The following is a 21,084-nucleotide window of genomic DNA, read 5'->3' as shown; positions in this document are numbered from 1 at the left end:
ATCTACACATCTGTGGGTCATGTAAGGCATCGACTGGGGTCTTTTAGTTGAGCGCTTTTTCTAGCTCTGTACAGCAACGTAGCTTTCAACCTTCAGTTATTCTGAAAATAACCAAGACTGTAAAAAGCTCTGCGAGCCTCCTGTAAACAGCAGGCGTTTTTGAGCACACATGAATGAGCTCGAGAGCTCCATGCACTGTAAATACATGACGCACCGTACAGTATATCGATGCCTCACTTGCAATCTAATGTGCAGAATTTTTTCTCATATCTCACACTTGTATCATCCCACGCTCCACCTCTATGTTTGGGAATTTGTAGACACACTCCCTTCACGTTATTTTTTATTCCCAGAATTCAAAGTCCAAAAATGGACGCTTGCCTCCTCTGATCTCCCCCTACAGCGCTGCCTCACTGACTGTACACTGCAGTGTGGCAATCAAAGAGACTTAATCAAAGCTGTGATAGAATTTGGGGTGGATATTTTTGTCGTAAACAATCCAAAGCTGTGTTTAGCCATGTAGGGGGTTTTCAGTGAGACATATGGAATTGGTCAAATGGTCGTTTCCTTCAATCTTTTAACAACAGGTTTCAGTTATTTTTGTAATGAAAGAAAAGGACCGTACCAGTGGTTTTTATTCGCAATTTTTTGCTTCTTAACTACAAATAATATATACTTATCATATATGCTGATCACTTTCAAATGCTGGCTTTACAGTTTTAGATTTTCTACATGTACTTTCCCAGGCCAGGCCATTGGTTTTCATTCATTTTTCTACAATATAAAATCCATTAGCAGTGTCCATCACAGTGAATATATTCTGTCTGCATTAATTTGCGTCGTTATGCAGTCTCAAAGCCTTCACACACCGGGGACGTGACGAATAAATGACACGACAACGAGCAATACTCGTTTGCGAATATTATATGTCTAAGGCTTTTATTGTGAAAGGTAAGAGCGGAAGGAGGGGATCTGGTCTGCGCTGCCTTTGTCAAGGTTGAAAGGAGTAATAAAGTTTGCCGTCTTGGTCCAGACGACGAAGCCTCTGTGTTGTTGTTTCATACAATAGGCGCAACTCAATCCGTTCCGCACAACGTGATTGGTTGAGGCCTTTTTTCGTGGTGCGAAACCTCATAAAAATCGACCTTGTTCAGAAAAAAAAAATAATAATTCACCGCGTAATATTCAGTTTCTGTGTGAAAGCATTCATGACAAAAACAACAATTCGAAAAAATACATTAACATGCAAATTAATTGAACGAAAAGAAGAAAAAAAAACGTTTCAAGAGTATGCTAATAGATTTTCATGTTGTGAGAAAATGAGTGGAAACCAATGGAGGGCTGGAACAGTTGATAAAATGCATCCAAATTTGTGAAACACAGGAGCATTGTTAAAAATACATACAGACAATCTGCAAAGCTTGCATTTGAAAATTGTCACCTGTGATAATAAAATAACAAAGTATAAGTGATATAATAAAAAGGCCTATATTATGTGGAACCACTGGTATGGTCCCAGTTTACAGTAACTTAACGCCAGTCTGAAAAACCAACACGTTCTTACTACCAACTCGACAAAAATACCAACTCTTGGTCAACGACCCTAAGCTTCAAACTATGACGCTCTAGGTACCCATCTAGCTTCAGTTTTGGACGTGTCAGAGACGACGTGTCAGTTTCTGCTCCTTGCATGCATAGTGTCTTTTCAAAATAAACTTCCATGTTCACAGGAAACGTACAGTTTCCACTTGTTACATGCACACAGTCTCTTTTCTAAATGAACTTCCAACGTTTGTTTACTTAGTTTTTAGGTTTACTTACGCAACAAAAGAACTTGGTTAAGGCCGATACACACCGGGGGCGTTTTTTTCATGCGAATAATTTGCACGTCAATATATTTTGTCATGAAGACTTTCACACAGAATGTAAATATTACAAGCCAAAAAAGCGGCATACTTTTTTTTTTTACTCCTTTCAACCTTGACTCAGACCAGATCCACTCCTTCCACTCTTCCCTTTCACAATAAAAGCCCTAGACATAATCGCAAGCAAGTATTTCGCATTTTCGTGTCATTTATTCGTCACGCCTGGTTTGGGTTATAACAAGTAGATTTGTTACGTAAAATGAGTAGGTTTGTTATGTAATTGGCGTTACTTAAGTACGCAAGTTACGTAACAAAACTAAGGAAAAATCAGTCAATTTCACACGGGACACCAACTGCAGTCTCTTGGGTGAAAGTCCGTGTTTGTTTGACCCATCCAACTTCACCTCCCGCCCGCCCTACGTCAACTTTTTCGCTCTTCATACTGCGTCAATTGCTGTGAGCGTCTAATAATGACACGGGTGGGTTTCCATCAGAGTTAATTGAAAGCCCGGTGCGTCTCATACAGATACTAAAGGGTGTCTCAGTGGGTCGGTATTAGATACCGAAGGGCACTGACTGACAAAGCATTAGTATTTAACGAGTTGGGAGTGAGAACGAGTTGGAAGAGCAGTGTTTCACCTCTGGCCACACACAGCATTAGCACTACCGGAGTGGTCCGAAATTTTCTTTGGTGCACCTGTTACCACACCCAACAGTGATGTCACGGTGTACTGACACACCCAGGAGTACACTTGTACATCACTGCAGCAAGGTGAAAAGTTAAACCACTGGAGGTCAGACACATTTTTTAGAGGGTGTTAAGTTGCTCTTAGATTTCATTCGACTCCCCTGCTTTTGGTGCCAGCTAATATCAACCCCCTGCTCGCTCTCAAAAAATGTTATTTTCATCCTGAATATATTAGGTGAAGATTCTTGGCCACCAAAGCATAAAAGCTCATGTCACCTGTTTAGATTTGAGTCGTCATGGCCAACATGGGCCGGTGGTTTGTAGCAAGCAATCGCATGACATTCATAAATCTCAGAAAACAACAAAAGTACAGGGTCTACAACTAAATAATCTCAGTTTATCAAGTGGTTTCTTTGAAATGATGGTGAGAAGAAAGGGATTGCTGCACACTGGATTAACTTGTGCAAACCAAAGAAACTTTTTGAACTGTTTTTTTGTGAATTGCACAAAATGAGCCCTAAAAGGAGCATGTTTCTTGCATCTTCTTATTTGTCGGTGAGTGTTATCCAGAAGCTGGGGAGGATGTCTGAATATGCATATACTTTATAACAGTTGTCATGTGAAGACAGTACAGATTAAAGCAACATAAGAACCTTCTTAGCATTCATCTAAGAGACGGCGTCGTGTCCACACGTCTTTGCTGTCTGTTGTTATTTCACTGCCGTGTCAACAGGCAGCAGCAGCACTACAGTGGAACTGACCGTCCTGTTCTCAGACTGAAGCCCTTGTAGTTTCTTTCTTTTGATGGTTTGAACCAAAAACATTCCTTTTTGTATCGTTTGTTGTTTCAGACATTTTAAAAGCGGGCTATGCTCCTGTGCCATACCATTTTCACTTGTACGTATGTATGTCTACATTGTTTGAATGCTACATTCATCAGCTTTGTCACAAAGGAAACCAAAACAAACTTTTTCTTTTTTCCACCACCTTTAAAGCAAGACAAACAAGACTATTTTCTATAGCAGGCGCTTCACAGACTCAATTCTTTTCTTCTCTCCAGTATCTTGCACTTAACACATGTAGCAATACCTACAGGATGGGGAAATTGTGTGATTCACCAGTATTTGTTTAAGTGGAATATGACATTTTATTTCTAGATATTGTTTGACTTTGTATAAAAAAAATATATACTGTACAGATTCAAAAAGTATATTATAACAAAAAAACTTTTAGAAAAATATTTATTTTTACTGTTTTGTAATTTAGACACAATACTGTAGCTCCTCTATTGCCAGACTTACTGGAAGTGCCTCTCGATAATGTATTACAAGGTAACTATACAATATATTGGGATTATTAGAACCTGTCACTAGCAGAGCAGTGTTGATGTTGTAATGTGAATATTGTTGAATAATAAGATTTATAAATGCTGCACACGTGTCTGTCTGGTTCTTTAGCCATTTCCATTAAATTATTAAGTGCAAATTGTAATTAGATATCACTGTAAAATATGACTTTGACTTCATATAAGTTGCATTTGTTGATCATATATTTTCAGCTAGTAATGAATAACAGGTATACTGCTTCATTATGTCTCTGCGGCGGCGACGACAGCCGTGACCGGAGGCAGTTCTTGTGAACGCGATGTCTCAGCAACGCCTGGAAGGAATTTCTTCAAATGTGGCACAAACGTCCACTTGGACTCAAGGATGAACTGAGGACCTCACAAAACATGTGACGAGTTTTAGCCATCACTCAACACGTCATATGCTAATTATGAAAAATTTCACACAAATGTCTAATAGGATAAAATGGGTCAAAGGTCAACTTCACTGTGACATCATAATGTCCTGCAAAAACACTTTTATGGCCATTACTCAACACCATAACTCAGGAACAGAAGGAAGGATTGTAACCATATTTCACATTTGGTCAAATACTGAGTTGGTGACACTAATCTCGGGTGCCCACCTTGAAACTGTGGGGTGATTGTTTAGATCTTCTGTGCTGCCAGGTTGAAGATGTGTGTGACGCATTTCATGTTTTAGAATTTGTAGCTTCTTTGCAGCAACATCCATATTTGAAGTGTTGTCTACTGTCTACTGCCACAACTTTGTGTTCTCTAAGAATCAGATTTATTGGCCAAGCATGTAAACACATTTTTTGTTTCTCTCAATGAACTTAAACACAAACAGACATAGCCTACAGCAAAACAATAACAACAAAGCTTAAGTGGCAGTAGGCAGTATATTTTTGGCATCATTGGGCAAAAATTCCATAATAACCTTTCAGCGTATTGTAATTCAAGTGTTCTGAGAGATAACTAGACTTCTGCACCTCATCATGGCTCTGTTTTCAGGCTTTAGAAAATCTAGCCCGTGACGGAAGACTTTGACCAATCACAGGTCATTTCAGAAAGAGAGCGTTTCTATTGGCTGTGCTCCGGTCATGTGACCAGTATTTGGCGTTCGTTCACCAGATTGGCTGCGGCGTTACAAACGTTCTCTAAACCGTGCACTACAAGATGATTCTGAAAACATTTGAGGCGAGAAATAGGCATTAACGTAACAGAATATTGATTCATATTTGATCAGCGTTGCCTAGTTTGACCGTTTGCTCGGAGTTCAGAGTGATTGACAGCCGGCTTTCATAGACGGCAGCTGGACAGCAGACCCCAGATCAGCTCTTACTGCTTGTTTTCCTCCGGTCTGTGAAATCTTGCAGATGCCGTTAGGAGCACCGGAGGACACAGAGGCACATGTTTTTTTTCAGGTTACCTGTTTCATGTACTGCTGTCACGATATAGCGACCGTTTAATAAACATTTTTTAATCATATTTGCTCCAATCTCGCCTACTTCAGCCTTAACAAAGTCAAGTCATATACATTTTATTTATATACAGCACTATAACCCCTTGCCTCAAGGGGCTTCATAATCTGTACAGCAAACGAAATCCCGCATCCTTAGACCCTCGACTCAAGTGACGAACAACTCCCATATTGTCCTTCATCCTTCTCTCTGCAACAAGCTGCCAATCTGCCACAGCTCGCTGTAGAAACGGTGAGAAGGATGAGCAAGATGGCTTTTGATTTTGTCCCCTTGTCCTCCTCTCTGTCACTGCCTCCACACTGTCCACTTCCGATCTGATCACCTAGTTTCCTTTCCTTAACAGCTTTGTTGAGACTGCTGACCTCCCAAGTCTTGATGCCACCACTGCGAAGAACAGAGCACCGGTTATGACTGATAAGATCTGCAGCAGCCTGTTACACATTGAAGGATCTGAGTCTCCTCAGGAGGGACAGTCTGCTCTGTCCCTTCCTGAAGAGAGCTTCAGTGATGTGAGACTAATCAATTTTTAAATGATTTGGACATTAAGGTACTTGTATGAGTCCTTTCTCTTCACTTCCTCTCCAGGACAGAGGGCCTCCTGTTCCTCTAGTGGTCCACCACAAGCTCACTGGTTTTGCTGAGCTTTCAGGTGATTGTCGTTGTGTAACCGTCACAAAGACGCATCACTGCTTGAATGCCTTTCAGTAGCTCTGTAGCCATGTTTTAATTTTGTGTTTAATCTTGCATGTTTTAGCTGTCTTATCAATTGATTTGATCTTGCAGGTGTTTTGTGTTCCTCTTTAACGTGAGGTGTTTTGTGTGATTGGCTGCTGACCATGACAATGTGTCTTCTTGTGCTAAATTGATTATCTGTTTCAGCTGCGCTGTCTGTGTCCCTTGTGTGGTGAGTTGGAAGGAGAAGCATTCAGGATTTGACTGAGCACTCTGGACACGGCTTTAAATTGTTTTTCCTATATCACAACTTATGTTACAGGAACACTCCCTGAGGGAATTTCTTCACATTTGGCACAAACGTCTAATTGGACTAAAGGGTGACCTGATTAGATTTTACAGGTCAAAGGTAACTGTGAACTCACAAAACGTGTTTTTGGCCATAATTTAAGAATTGATATGCTAATTATGACAACTTCCCACAAATGTCTAATAGGATAAAATTATGAAATGATGACATGAATGAAAACTGCAACTTGACTGGTTGGTGGAGGCATACAACCTAGAGGTGGTAATTCTAGTTATTGGTGTTGCCGTGATGGTAATTTGCAAAGCGTGAGTTGTGATGTCATATTGATATAAAGTGGAAGTGATTTTAAGCTACATCAGGTCTGTGCTGTACGCTTTTCCCCTTTGCTTTTATTGAAATGCATCTGTTTTTAGCCTATTGATGGGGCTGTAAGTTAAAGTGAGGTTTTTCATGTCTGTGATCTTGGTAGCTATTATCCAGTCATTTTAACATTGTGTTGCTGGGTCTTGACTGTTTTAACCCTACATTATGGCTAAATCCAGATTGTAAAAAACTCATAAATAACTCTCAGGAAAGGAGAAAAAGAACATTCAACTGTAAATAAATCTCCTTGCAAACTGATATTGTTTACTTATTGATGTTTGACAACATTGGCTACTCACAACCTAACTATGGTCAATATAGCAATAACTTCCATTTCGACAAAAACTACACTTAAAGCTGCAGTAGGCAGAATAGTTTTGTCATCATTGGGCAACAATTTCCTAATAATCTTTCAGAATATTGTAATTAAAGTGTTCTGAGAGAAAACTAGACCTCTGCACCCCCTCATGGCTCTGATTTCAGGCTTTAAAATATCTAGCCCGTGACGGGAGACTTTGGCCAATCACAGGTCATTTCATAGAGAGAGCGTTCCTATTGGCTGTGCTCTGGCTGGTGGGCGGTGCTTGGTCAAGAGATCTCAACATGGCTGCCGGGTCACAAACTTTCTCATTTTACATCTAAACGGTACACTACAAGATGTTTCTGAAAACATTTGAGAAGAGAAATAGGCACTACAGTAACAGAATATTGATTTATATTTGATCAGCACTGCCTAGTTTGACCGTTTGATCGGAGTTTGTGAGTGATTGACAGCCGCTCAGGCTCCAACTCGGCTCTGATTGGTTGTTTTCCTTCGGTCTGTGAAATCTTGCAGATGCAATTACGAGCACTGGAGGACACAGAGGCACATGACTTTTTTTTTCAGATTACCTGTCTCATGCACTACTGTCAGGATATAGTGACCGTTTTATCAAAATAACTATTTTAAATCATATTTGCTCCAATCTCGCCTAATGCTGCTTTAATACTTTTTAAATTAAAATCCTACAGAGTTGTCACTACATATATGATATGAGTCTGGACATATATATATTTATATATATATGGAACTGAAACTTGGTTGGCGGAGGAATACAACCACAAGGCAGTAATTCTAGTTTTGTGTTTTCCAGTCCCGTTGGTCCATAACTAGTGAGCTACAGTATAGCCTAGCCTAATCAACATGAAGCACACAGCTATATACCTTTGGCCTATTTAGTTGTGTCTCTGACTGTATGTGCTGATGACTTTGAGTCGCCCCCTGCTGGCTATTAGAAAGAATGCAAGTTTAAGGCACTTCAGCATTAACTTCACTTTTCAGACCCAGAGGTTGCCCACTGGGTACGACACGGCTTTACTCATCTCGACTCGATCTTTTTTTGGTTTTCCATTAGCAGAAGTTGAGGACGGCACCTGGTACTTTTTTGGTACCCCCTTGCTCGAGGTTCCAAGCTAGCTGAGCCGATACTAGAAGGTGGAGTTAAAACACGGCAGTACACTGATTGGTCGGAGAGAATAGTCCCGAGAATCACCACTTTGCATGACACAGGACATTAAATAGCCAAGCTACCGTCAATAGTGACACTTTTTTTTTTTTTTTTAACTTGACCCAGATTTAAAAAAATGGCAGCCTGCAAAACTACGCCGTATAATTAAAGTACAAGGAAGTGCAGACGTTCCTCTGCTTGGTTGCTGATGAAAGGGTTCAGCAAGTGTTGCGTTGAAGATGATGTCATGGCAGTTTCGATCTATGCTGATTGCTGAGAATCCCGCCTACACTGAGGGGTACTATCCACAGTAGAAAAAACAAAATAGAAAAAAGGACCTGGTACCAAAAGTGAGTTAAGTCGAGCCGAACCATGTAGTGGAAACGAGGCATAAGAATATAAGATAAGTTAGTGCTGGATTCATACTTTGATATCAACATTTACTCTTCACCGTTTCCCTATCCGGCTCATTCTGTGCTCCTCCTACCCTCCACCATCTTTCTGTATCCACAACTATCTCAGAGCTTCACTTCCTCCCCTTCATTCATTCCTCTCTCCCGATAATCCGTGCCCTTCTTACACAGATCTAACCTTGTGACATCTGTGGATAATGAGCATGCATGGGAATCAAGCCTTGTGGGGTCACCACTCACCAGCAGTCACATCTGCACTTAGATCGACATTACCGGATCATTCACATTCTCTCTGCTGTCTTATCTCTTTAAGTCTATGTCTAATTTATAGGCTGCCTCTAAAAGTCCATTTTGGACAATTTCTTTAACGTATTAATGCATTTTTTAGGTTGTAGTGCGCTCAGTTTTAAAGCTAGAGTGAAAATACTGGTATCAAATGAAACTACAAAACCCAAATAATCCATTGGTACCAACCATGTCATACTAGCTTATGGCAAAGGAGGCTAAATAACGCTCCAACGTTATGCTACATTTTGGTGAGGAAAAACTGGCATTGCCATTTTCGAAGGGGTCCCTTGACCTCTGACCTCAAGATATGTGAATAAAATGGTTTTCATGGGTACCCACGAGTCTCCCCTTTACAGACATGCCCACTTTATGATAATCACATAAAGTTTGGGGCAAGTCATAGTCAAGTCAGCACACAGACACACTGACAGCTGTTGTTGCCTGTTGGGCTGCAGTTTGCCATGTTATGATTTGAGTATATTGTTTTATGCTAAATGCAGTACCTGTGAGGGTTTCTGGACAATATTTGTCATAGTTTTGTGTTGTTAATTGATTTCCAAAAATAAATATATACATATATTTGCATAAAGCAAGCATATTTGCCCACTCCCATATTGATAAATGTATTTGAACAAATACAAAATGTGATTAATTTGCGATTAGTCACAATTAAATATTTTAATTGATTGACAGCCCTAATTTATTTATTTATTTAATATTGACTATGCCATTCCATTATAGTTAAACTGCTGCATAAAGGAAAACGTATATTTCAAGTACACAAAAATGTAAAAAGGACAAGAACTGCAAAAATATACACAGATGCACACTACTGTATTTACATCAAAGTGTAAAACACAACTATGCACACACACATACACACACAATACTAGGGCTTTGTTTGACGATGCACCGACATCCTGATATCCTTGACTTGCTATGATTGTTTTGTTGGATATGCGTCATGTCAGTTATTTGCCATGTGAGTGCTGTGTACTCAATGCCCTCATCAGAATTAATTCCTCTTCCTCAGAATTCACAAACTATTCTGTATGTTCAGCAAATGAAAACATGTTGAACCCCATGCCTGCAGCACAGGACAATGAGCACTTACATGAATGTAAACTGGCAGTGTGTCATACTGTACAGTTAGCTGTAATCCATATCTAATCGCATGTCATTGGTATTTATGTTTAGGCCAAAGGCCACTGTCACACCACAGAATTCCACAGAGGAACTGCAAGACGCAAAATCGCCTATATGACATATAATGTGTTTTTTACTCAGTGTCCTCCAAACAAAGTTACCCAAAAGATAATACCGTTTACATTTTGAGAGGCTAATCCACCTAAACCGAAACCCAACCAAAACTAGAGAAAATTACCACTATACACAAAATGTATTTAAAAAAAAGAGGTAATCTACTGTACCACCTTTGGCCCCGATTAGCCAACTTGCTGTTCATTGTGACATGTAGCTTTATCAACTGTGTTAAAGGCATTTCTATATCTCATGGATGACTTAATGCTCTTTTAAGTAACATTAAAGTCATATTTTACAGTAAGAAAAAACTTCAATAGTGCAACTAATGCAAATACATTCCAGATTTGAATATAATGCTTTAATATAATTCTCAATTTAGCATCAAATAAAGTTTTCATTCTGTGTGAGACAGGGCTTTCATATTTCTTGGACCACATGTCACCATAGCAACACAGAAACATGCCAGACTTCACAGGCAGCTGTAAATAAATAGGGGCAAGGCCACATGTTTACTTGTAATATTACCCTTTTCTGAAAGGGGAATTCTTGCATTCCTGCATTTTTTTATAGGCCATTACTAGAAATACAACATAAATATAATAATATATTATTATTATATGAAATATAATATAAAATACAAAATATATAATATAAAAATAGTATTTGATGTTGTTTTTTTATGGTTTTTCAGTGCATATTGTCATCTTTATAAATGTCGTAATAATTGAATCCACTAACTAAACTCTACATTCATGTTATTAAAAGGTAAATGAACAGCTTTCTTAACTATTAATATTAAAACATTTGGGTCAGACACATATAATGAGTGTGTTTAAAGACATCCAAGGCTGTTCCAAACATATACTTTTCCTTTTTCCTTTTAGTACGTACTGCAGCTACCCTTACAAAATATGTACTTTTGCATACAGTATGCATAGAATGGGACGTAGTACTTCGTCATAACTTTGCGCCTTGAACTTTGACCCTCTTATATTCAGCGGCTTCTGTCTATGAGCTGTCATCAGGCTGTCATCTGTCTGTCAGCGGCCCAGTCGATGCGACGTATCTTCCGCTGCGCAAAGGATTGTTGGTCAGAATAGCCAGAAAAACCTGCTGGCTTGCATACTGCAAAATGTGACAGGATGTAGTAAGACATTCTGGTAATTTTTAATGCATTTGACATATTATGTACTGGGACATACTGTATTACAATTTTTTTTTCTGGTGTACTAAATAGTATGGTAGTATGGGTATTGGAACGCACCCCTTGTTTCCTGATTTTGAGTTAGACCGGGAAGAAATGTCTCTGCTGCCTGACAGCGCTAATTTTCATTGGTCGGTGAATAAGTGTTAATCAGTGATACAGTAAACGATCAAGAAGAAGTCAGTTCCATCCAAACAGTCAACTACCTGTTGCATTACCATGGTTACCATACCATCGTTTTTTATATAAACCAGAGCTTGAATGAGACATTCAGAAAATTCAAGCACATGACAGTGTGTATATTTTTGTAGTGCGTACCGTTTGACAGATGTGAGTGCCAATGAAATTAGATACAGCGTGGCAGGACAGGTGCTGGAACAACACGGTGGAAATATGCGTCTGTTTCAGCATGCTTACCTAACATTGATCTGTCCTCCAGCAGTAATCAGACCTGGAGGAGGAGGTTAAAGTGGTAAACAAATCTGTCCACTCGCAGCACACAGCTGAGCTACACAACATGATGCAGATGTATTTGGTTGATTATGTTGTATGAATATTTATGAATATGTATGGTTTTGCCTAAACTGATTGTGCATTAGATTGGAGGGCCTATTTGATGGGTGAGTTTTTTTATTTTCATTAGTCAATTAGTCAGAGTCGGAGTTCCCGCTAGTCACTAAAGGCAGCTCGGATAACTTCAGTGTTTATTGCCAAGTAGTAATAAAGAAGCAAACCTGGCTAATTCCTTTTGAGTGTGTGAACTTAAAGGTAACTTGGACCACTTCTAGCAAATGAAATTAGCGAGCAACTTTCAGAACTTAATGATATAACTCCATCATGTGCCTGTTCTAAACTTAATTACAGAAAGTTGCGAGTAAAGTAGCCTAAACAGGACTTGTATGAAACTATGCTGGCATGAGAGAAGAGGATATTTCCGTTTATGCAGGGCAACAGAGAGACGGAACTAAATCAGCTAAATAAACAGTCACTTATGTAAACGTGGACTAAGCGAATTATCTCCAAAAATAATTAAATCAGGGAAATACAACTCATTACAAAATAGAAACTGGCCATGTGACCGTGACTCAGCGATCAAGAGGGGGAATACACAGCAGAGTCTAAGTGTCAGTCCACTTTTCGAGCGCATCTTAACGGTGCGTTTTAACATCTCCAAGCTGCGTTTCACTGATGCGCACCAACTGGACATTTTAAGGAGATAACAAAAAATCCCCCCATTTGATCTGCGTACGCCGCTTTGTCATAGTTAATTTCTTTCATGAAACATGAACTTTCAGAAATGCTTAACAGCGACACCTGTGGCCTTTAAGTCAACGAAAGTCAGCGTTGGGCTCGCGCTTGGTCTTGGCCATGAATCAGTGCTGATCCTAGTGTTGGCTTTTCCTGCTTCAGCCTCCGGGGCTGAAGCAGGAAGAGAAACGTTATCGTCTCTGACCGGGTGCCGGTGTCTCCGTCAACGTTTCTCGCTGCGGAGCCCTGTCACTTCACAAGACACGGGAAACCTCTGTTGGTTTGGAGGAGCTGCAGCAGTTATTTCTGCACAAACGTCCACTGTACATTCACTAGATATTCTCAGAGCTAAACTAACTCTTCTGCAGTGTGTAGTGTGCACACAAAGGTAAAAGTTTAAATCTTAGTTTTCTGATCATTGAAAGTATGATTTTTTTTCAAATGTTTATTGTAAATAACATCACAGCAGCCTATTGACAAATGCATGACACTGTAAATGCTAAATGATTCTAATAAAGTTCAGTTGAATTGTACAGAAATGAGAGAGAGAGAGGGGGAGGGATAAAGGGAGGAGAGGGTGTTGGATTTATTATGTACAAGAATGCTTACAATAACCTGACTGTTGGATTTGTTATGAATAGAGTGATTGTGAGGAAAGGGAGGTGGCAGGTGCTGTTTTCTTTTGCAAGGTCAAGGAGAGGACGGAGTCAGAAGGAGATAACGAAGAAGACATGCAGCAGAAACATCACGTGCCATAACTCATGAATATTAATATTGTGTAAACCATAAAATGCTGGATCAGGGATAGCTCGGGGTTCAGACTTCACGAATGTTGTCAGGGACATGTAGACTAGATCCAGATATCTATCCATCCATCCATCTGCAACCGCTTATCCCGTTAGGGGTCGCGGGGGGGCTGGAGCCGATCCCAGCCGACATTGGGCGAAGGCAGGGTACACCCTGGACAGGTCGCCAGTCCATCGCAGGGCTGACACATAGACAGACAACCATTCACGCTCACACTCACACCTACGGGCAATTTAGAGTCCACAATTAACCTAACCTGCATGTCTTTGGACTGTGGGAGGAAACCGGAGTACCCGGAGAAAACCCACGCTAACACGGGGAGAACATGCAAACTCCACACAGAAAAGTCCCAAGCCGGATTCGAACCTGCAACCCTCTAGCTGTGAGGCGCCAGTGCTAACCACTGCACCACCGTGCAGCCCCAGATATCTATATACTCTTTTATTTTACTTATGCAACATTAATTGTTCGGAATAAATTGTATTATTATGCTTTAACCCGTCTGTTTGGAAAATCTCTTTGTCATACAAGATTAACCAGCACGTAACTGGGCCTTGACCTCTCGGAGGTAGAAGGCCAGTTCCTTCAAGGGGAGAAAAAGAGAGAGAGGCAGGGAGACACAGGGGCGAGAGAGAGAGAGAGAGAGAGAGAGAGAGAGAGAGAGAGCTGTTGCATGGAAGGAGTCCATCTATCTGCAGAGTCAGTCCACTTTTCGAGCGCATCTTAACGGTGCGTTTTAACATCTCCAAGCTGCGTTTCACTGATGCGCACCAACCGGACATGTTTAAGGAGATAAAAAAAATCCCCCCATTTGATCTGGATCAGTCTGCCTGAGAGTCACCGTGAAGTCGGCTGGAAATGAACTCTGAAGGTCCACGGAGCATTCATGATAAGAGTCGGCGCTTCTCCTCCTCCTCCTCCTCCTTCCTCATCCTCCACATGAGAAGTTTGACCGGAGCTGGCTGAAGGGAGGCTGTCTGTCTGTCTGTCTGTCTGTCTGTCTGTGTGATCTCACATTGGCTGTTTCATCTTTGGAGCTCAAGCAACTGGACGACTGCTTCACAGGACACTGAGGTAAATGGTGCGCCTTTTTTCTTTTATCCTGGTGCTGTTTGTTTGATATCCCAACTGTATGGTTTAGGATGAAATTTTTTTTTTACTTCTTTTTATTCCAGTGGTAAATCTATTCAAATACCTGTATCAATTTAACTGTGTTTCACTAATAAATATGTCATTAAAGGGCAATGATTCCGGTTTAAAACACTTTTTAAATTTTTTTTTTAATTTTAAGTAGGCCTATGATGCATTATGATGTGATAAAAAGTTTATGTACTGAACTACAGAAGAGACTTCTGGTTAACACTGAACCGACTGTAAGATGTGCAGGGGGAAAATTCTCTACAAGGGCATCCTGGTTCAGGAGCCTATATAACAGCAGCATCATGGGTGTTTCCTGAAAATATAAAACTACAGCTTATACATCTGCCACAAGCATCATTTAGTAAATTCTGGTCCTTAGAAATACTTCTCAAAAATGTGAAATAACTTTTTGTTTTATTCTCTCAATTGTAAACAGACCTTTGTCTAGTCTTAGTCAATATTATTTGAAAACAATACCTCGATTCTCAGTGATGACAGACCCAAAATCATAAAGCTCTCACTTTTACCAGACCATATTTATCACTACCAGTCATCTTCATTAGTCGTATAAGCAAATGTGGAGTTACTCCAGCTGCCATCAACACCTGCATGGTAACCATCAGCAGTGTTGAGAGATCATTGAAATGATGTTCAAACTGCAGCAGAGACGGTGGAGTTGATGTGGGGAGGTTTAAGTAGATTACCCACCAAACCTTTTCCTAACCCTAAGCAAAAATCTTAATCTAAACGTAACCATTTTTAATTTCCTTCTTAAACCCAATCTTTCCGTTCAATGGTTGGTATCATGCATGTGTGTGTGACCTTGTTAGCTCAGTGGGTTAGACTACGCAAGGGAAATTCATTTATATAGCACACTTCATGCCCAAGGGTAATCCAAAGTGCTTTACAGATTACACAAGAAAGAAATTATAAAAGCAAGCAAGAAAAAACACAAAATAAAAACAATAGAAAGCAAACAGGCAAAAGCACACAGAATAAGAACAATAAAACAAACTAAATTTGATTTTTTTAATGATTTATTTAGCCCAAAAAAAGCAAGCAAGCAATCGAAGAACAAAGAAAACAGTGATGTCATTGCCTCTCTTGTTCTGGTAAAAAAACTATAAGCCCACCCAGGTGCATGCTGGTCCTATACCTACCTATAGCTGCTGGTCCTATACCTACCTATAGCTACCTATATATAACCACAGGTGCTCACAGTGTTACCCAATTCATATTGGTTATATATTATCAAATCATGTTTACAATAAGGTCATTTTTGATACATTTTGAGGTAAATATTGGGGTAATTTGACAGCAATTCCAAAGACACTTCAAATAGGTTACTTGCTAATTATCATCTAATTACCATGACATTTGTGTTACTGAAATCGTCACAAAGCTGTAAACTGGGCTGTTTTTCTGAGCTCAAGAAAGATTGACCTTACAGAACTGTGACGCCACAAACATATGATCTTATAGAATATGATGCAATGCTTAAGATTAAATTACCCAGCAGCATATAAAAGGGTTAAAATTAGCCATGCAACCATAAACGTCTACTGCAGCAAAATGCCACATACACATTAATGAATCCAGGAACGTCATAAATAATAGAAAAACACTGACATGGAACGGTGGTGCAGTGATTAGCACTGGCGCCTCACAGCTAGAGGGTTGCAGGTTCGAATCCGGCTTGGGACCCTTCTGTGTGGAGTTTGCATGTTCTCCCCGTGTTAGCGTGGGTTTTCTCCGGGTACTCCGGTTTCCTCCCACAGTTCAAAGACATGCAGGTTAGGTTAATTGTGGACTCTAAATTGCCCGTAGGTGTGAATGTGAGCGTGAATGGTTGTCTGTCTCTATGTGTCAGCCCTGCGATGGACTGGCGACCTGTCCAGGGTGTACCCTGCCTTCGCCCAATGTCGGCTGGGATCGGCTCCAGCCCCCCCGCGACCCCTAACGGGATAAGCGGTTGCAGATGGATGGATGGATGACATGGAACATTTTACTTACTTTTGTACTTTTATTTTATACTTTTGAAATGTTGCTGATAATACTTACATACTTTTACTTGAGTAAAGTTTTGAATGCAGGACTTTTACTTGTGTATTTTCACAGCGTGGTATTAGTACTTTTATTTACTTACTTAGGCTACTTCTTCCACAACTGGCTTTAACTAGTTCTAACTGGTTAAATGGTTTGCTGTTTTTGTTTCCACTAATACCCCTCAATCCGTAATGAAGGCAACATTTTCTGGCTAGTGTGTTGAGTGAGTGTCTTGACCTTTGGAGGGAAAATGAAAGGTTTTTCTTGCTGCAAATTAGTGTTTTTCAAATAGTCCTTTAGTCTTTTAGTTGATTAAATGTTGTATGCGAGAACATGGATAGCTGTTGGTGTTGCCAGTGGCTGCTGAAGTACTCTATAATTCTCAGTAGATTCAGATGGTAATACTGACATCGTACTGCCCTTTAGCAGCATGATAAGGATTCAGCGGGGAGCTTAGGCATCACCCCTGGAGGTATACAGAACAGTGACATACTGTATGGAGAGAAGACACCATTTCATAGAGATGAAGTAAAAGAGTATAAGACACAAAGGAGGATGCTGGGCTGCTGGAGGGAGTGAGCAGCACAACCAGTCAGTCCATGTTGATTTTCAAAGAGAGAAAGGGAAGTAATGTGGTGACCATATTAAAGTCTGAGGAGGGTGGTTCATACTTTATATGAAGGAAATAGCTGAACAACAGCAAACATTCACACGCAACGCTTGCCCTAGTTCACCATAGGTACTGCATTTCAATCCTAACTGATTACAAGTGGCCTTTAAAGGCCACTACCTTGAAAAACAAAGCTAATGTTAGAAGTGAGCTGACTATATTGGGGTTTTATCCGTGTCTGATTTACAGTAGTCAGTGGGGTGCTTACATGTGATTGGAAAAAGTCAATTTGTTTTTCTCATTGGGTGCATTTGTTGTTTGACAGGAATCCTAAACAAGATGAAGTGTGCTCATTCCACCGTACTAATGAACTGTTCAGTGACTTCACCTGTGATAAAGTGTGCGGCTAATGTTGCTTATTGGCCCCCTCTCTTCTTCCTTAGGTACAGCTACTAGCTCGCTACTTTTAAGAATGACCAATGTGTAACAATTAGGGGGATCTTTTGGCAGAAATCAAATACAATATTAATAAGTATGTTTTCTTTCATGTATAATCACCTGAATATAAGAATCGTTGTGTTTTCGTTAGCTTAGAATGAGCCTGTGGAGGCGATTTGTCTTAAAAATCTAAATCCTACTTAAATCAAAGGACCACTGACGCACCATGGGTGTGTGTGGTTTACGCGTGCATGTTTTTCTGATGATTTATTTAACCAAAAAAAGCAAGCAAGCAAACGAAGCACAAAGAAAACATGGATGTCGTTGCCTCTCTTGTTATGGTAAAAAACTATAAGCCCACCCAGCTGCATGCTGGTCCTATACCTGCCTATACCTACCTATATAACCGCGGGTGCCCACAGTGTTACTCAATTCATAAACAAAATACTAATTACGCAAAAAACTAAATATAGGCTACTAAAGCGGGTCCTCTTCACAGAGTCCGCCATGTTGCACTGTCATGTTTCTACAGTAGCCCAGAACGGTCAAACCAAACTCTGTTAACTTTTCCTGCTTGGGCTGGAGTTTGTAGCGTTACTCACTCCCTTCGCCGCCGCTCTCTCTCTCTTGCTTCACCACTCATTTCCAACGTACACACACACTTTAAGCACTCTACTCGTACAATAACTGACTCTAGAGAGGGCCATTCGCGTTTTTGCGATGGCCACCATAGCAATCATACACACTTGGCACACGGGAGAAGTTGAAATCTACAAAGATACCGCCAAATCCTAAACACTGTTCCTTTAGTTCTTAAAAAAGATAATTTTATAATGATAAATGATTATGTTGCAGCAGCGTGAAGCATGTTGGAGCAAAGGACAACCAGCATTACAACGAGTGAATGAGAGCTTGTGATTCGGGGATGTATATTCATTCCTAACCTTTGGGAACAATATATGGTAAAGGTAAAGTAAGCACAAGGATCCTCTTGAGTGAAGACCATTGGATGCACTTTAAAGCTCTGACGCTAGTAAGTAGGCTTGTGACATATTCATATACATACAGTCTTTCAGAGGTTGTAGCGGGCTCAGTGTTCAAGCTAGAGTGAAGATACTGGTATCATATGAAACTAAAGAAAAACTCTAAGAAATCAATTGGTACCAACCATGTCATGTTAGCTTGTCAGGAAGAACGCTAAATATCCCTCCAAAGTTACGCAAAATGATGGGGTCCCTTGACCTCTGACCTCATGATATGCGAATGAAAACTCTAGGATGAACACTGTATGTTATTAGATAAAACAGATGTTGAAAAACTGCATAATTGCAGTTTGTTGACATCTGTTAGGTAATAAAACATAATATATCGCAATTTATCTTATAGCAATACTCAGCATATCGCAAAATGTTTAAAATTGCAATAAGATCGTATCGTGACTTTAGTATCGTGATAATATCGTGGGGCCTCTGGTGATTCCCAAACCTACTAACCTGGTGGTCTAGTGGCTGTAATCACCCACTTCCATCCCTGCTGCAGTGAATACGTTTGAGTCGGACATCCAGACGTTACATAATGGATTAAATGTCATTTGATATAATACCGTACTGGGTGGGAATGAGAGAAAGCTGTTCAAATGAGTGTAAACATTGGTGGTACACAAGAAATGCAATGGAATACTGCTTCATATTGGCCCACTTAAAGCTGCTGTTGGTCTAATTCCTCGAAAGTAGGTCAAACCTGTTGTGATTAGCCAGCTCTGGTTCTTCAAGACAGAAAAATCATTCAGGGAGAAATCCAAACGTGTTACATTTGGCACCAGATGCAGTATCATTGACAGAAATGGTGATGTGTTCTTTGCTTTGTGGCAATCACTAAACCGGTCCCCTTGAGCAATTACATCCACTGCTTCACATGACTACTGGAGATGGACTGAGGGGGGAGGAGATGATGATATGTGAAATAAGAAAGATGAGTTAGAGTTAGATGAAAGTATTCATGGAAAGTGAGAGAGAGTATAAAAGCAGCAGTAGAAGGCTTTTGCAGTGAAGCATCAGGAAGTGTTGATTTTGCATTCGCAATAAAAACAATAGCTTCAAGGGTGTATTGAACTCTGTTATCGTCAGATTAGAAAAACACTGCAGCTTCTTTCCAGACTTAATATGGATTGAAAGAATAGGAACCTAAAAACCGAACACAATTCAAACAACAGCAACTCCTACATCACACCGGAGCTATACTGAATGGGAAGCATATGTGAGTGTTTTCCGTGATGACTTTCTTTCTTCGTTTGAGCCACTCTGTTGACCATGATGTCAATATAGCTCAGCTGAAGGTGGCACACAATCATGCTTTGGCACACAATCGTGCTTTGGCCCTGTTCACAAGTACTGCATGGATACTGCATAGGTTGACTCAGGAATTTCCTGCTGCAAATGCATGATGGAGCAGGTTGGCACAACAGTGAGTTAGTGGGGAAAACGGGTAATACCATGCTCATGAAAGTGGTTAAAGTGAAGTACATGTACATCATCCAGCCATTGTTGCATTTTTTCTAAAATACTGCCCACAGTATAACCATGTGGCGAACAATGGAAGTCTTTCCCTCCTTATGTTTATACTGTATATCTTTATGTTAGACCTTCAATATTTATATGTAACATACACAAGTCCGACACGTTTATTCCACATATCACTCTCACATGTTGGCCAGCTGAAAATAGATAGTGAAAGGTAGTTGAGTTCTGTGCAAGACAAGCCCAGCTACATTAAATGGCATCATGTTGGCTCTGCATCAAAACTGCTTTTAGTGAACCTGAGCAGTGATCCCACTGTTTGCATTCCTCTAGCCTTATTAGCAGATGTTGGCAGTGGCGATTTTAGACTCTTTTAAGGGATGCTCCGGCACACCTAAATTTCATCTCAGCACCCCTAAAAAATAAGACCAGCGGCCGTAATTTCTGTCTTTAACAGGCTGTAGCAAGCTTAGTCTTAAAGCTAGAGAGTGTGATGATATAGAGTGCAGATATGGTATCTTATAAAGAAAATCTAAAGAATCCACTGGTATCAACCGTGTTATGTTAGCTTGTTGGGAAGGAGGCTGAATATTGGTCCAAAGTTAGGCTAAATTCTTCTTTCACGCGGGGCCCTTGACCTCTGACCTCAAGATATGTGAATGAAAATGGGTGCTATGGGTACCCACGAGTCTCCCCTTTACAGATATGCCCACTTTATGATAATTGCATGCAATTTTGGGCAGTATAAATGTGTTATTTTTGCCTATTCTAAAATGGTGTATTTGAATATTTCTACATACTGGGGTCCCTAAACTGTCTTACAATTGGATAAATCGGGCATGACTGGAAATCTGATACTGTTGTGGATTCAATGAATTGATTTGTCACTTGGTGCCT

At 40.2% G+C, this 21,084-nt stretch overlaps 1 protein-coding gene and 1 long non-coding RNA gene across 2 annotated transcripts in view; both read left to right on the top strand.

Moving 5' to 3' along the window:
• On the top strand, positions 1-3,980 carry LOC141771528 (uncharacterized). Its single transcript, XR_012594725.1, has 2 exons — positions 1-951; positions 1,043-3,980. It is a non-coding gene; the product is annotated as an uncharacterized LOC141771528 (long non-coding RNA).
• A 10,116-nt stretch (positions 3,981-14,096) lies between these two features.
• LOC141771550 (solute carrier organic anion transporter family member 1C1-like) overlaps positions 14,097-21,084 on the top strand; it is a 33,863-nt gene continuing 26,875 nt past the window's right edge. Inside the window, exon 1 of the mRNA XM_074641945.1 lies at positions 14,097-14,511. The gene's annotated coding sequence lies outside the window, so the exon portion shown is untranslated. The remainder of the gene's footprint in view (positions 14,512-21,084) is intronic.

The sequence above is a fragment of the Sebastes fasciatus genome, chromosome 7 (assembly GCF_043250625.1).
Source record: "Sebastes fasciatus isolate fSebFas1 chromosome 7, fSebFas1.pri, whole genome shotgun sequence".
Lineage (NCBI taxonomy): Eukaryota > Metazoa > Chordata > Actinopteri > Perciformes > Sebastidae > Sebastes > Sebastes fasciatus.
This window is presented reverse-complemented; position numbering and strand designations above follow the sequence as displayed.